A 1460-nucleotide genomic window follows, 5' to 3' on the forward strand; every position below is an offset into this window, starting at 1 on the left:
GAGTTTCTGATTCCACACAAGGTGCAGAGCTGTAGATAAATGGAAAAGAGAGATGAACTTCTCAGGCCTCGTACACACGACAGAGTTTCTCGGCAGAATTCACCGAGAAACTCGGTCAAAACCCGGATTCTGCCGAGAAACTCTGTCGTCTGTACAGTTTTGGCTCGATGGAGCCGCCGAGGAACTCGACGAGAAAATAGAGAACATGTTCTCTATTTTCTCGTTGTCCTCGTTGTTCTATAGGAGAAGGCGGCCCGCCGAGCTCCTCGGCGGCTTCATCCCAAAACTCGACGAGGAACTCGACGTGCCAAGCACGTCGAGTTCCTCTGTCGTGTGTACGGGGCCTCAGTGTTGGTTTCTTGGCAATGACAAAAAAAACAAAACAAAAAAAAAAAATACATTGTTTCAATGTGTGAGACCCACTTAAAAATCTCCTTCCACACATGCAAAGATTTCTGTCCCAGAGAGCTGGATCTTCTGGATCTACTAGGTTTGTGACTACAAACTGACAGGCCAGATGCCTCTTTTGCTAGACATTGGCTGTAATGAATGTCAGCGCTCATTTCTCGGGCTGACACTGTCATCTTATACAAGGGGGAGCACAAAGAGACCTCTGTGATTATTATAATGAGAAGCAGTAAATCAGGCACTAGCATTGTCCCAAGCTGAACTGATGCCAGTTATTGTCCAGGCAACCATCGCCATTTAAAGGGCCAACAAGCCTTATGTATCCAAACCCAAAAACAAAATAATATATATATTGCAGCTTACCTATGTTTAGGTGAAGTGGTTGTATTAGTTTTCTTTTTTAAAGCAAGTACAGAAATCTGTTGATCTGAAAGGAATCCAATATCCTTGTAACATCTTGTGCACTGATCTGCAATGTCAAACAATATTAGCTTTCCATGCTATTGTCTGTGAACTATAAAACACCTCCTCTTAGCCATGATTTTTGTTTGGGGTTTAGATATGCTTCAAATATGTATGTATAATCAGAGGCCTAACTACAAATCATGAGGCCCAAAGCAAAATTTGGAAGGGGACCCCCAGCTTACTCTCTATGTAGCAGCTGGCAGTGTCAACTGTGACAATACGTGTCATTGATCCTAACATAAAGGAGGTCTAAATCGATGACAGGCAGCAGGGGAGCTGTCAGCATAGTCAGTACGCTAGCGGGACAATTGCTTTGGATACAAGTTATAGTAGCAACAATCATAAATTAATGATAATACTGGATATTATTACAAAGTGATTAATGCTCTTGCTCACAAATACTCAGCAAACCTCGGGCCAGGTTCACCAGGGGCGGACTGACCATTTGAGAACTCGGGCACTGCCCGAGGGCCCCATGCCACTAGGGGGCCCCACCAGGGTTGCCAGCCTCAGTAAAACCAGGGACAGTATTTAAAAATCTGTGTTTTAAAAAAAATCCCAAGATTATAGCTGCCCCGCCTCTCCAG

This window comes from Rana temporaria, chromosome 3 (assembly GCF_905171775.1).
Source record: "Rana temporaria chromosome 3, aRanTem1.1, whole genome shotgun sequence".
NCBI classification, from domain to species: Eukaryota; Metazoa; Chordata; class Amphibia; order Anura; family Ranidae; genus Rana; species Rana temporaria.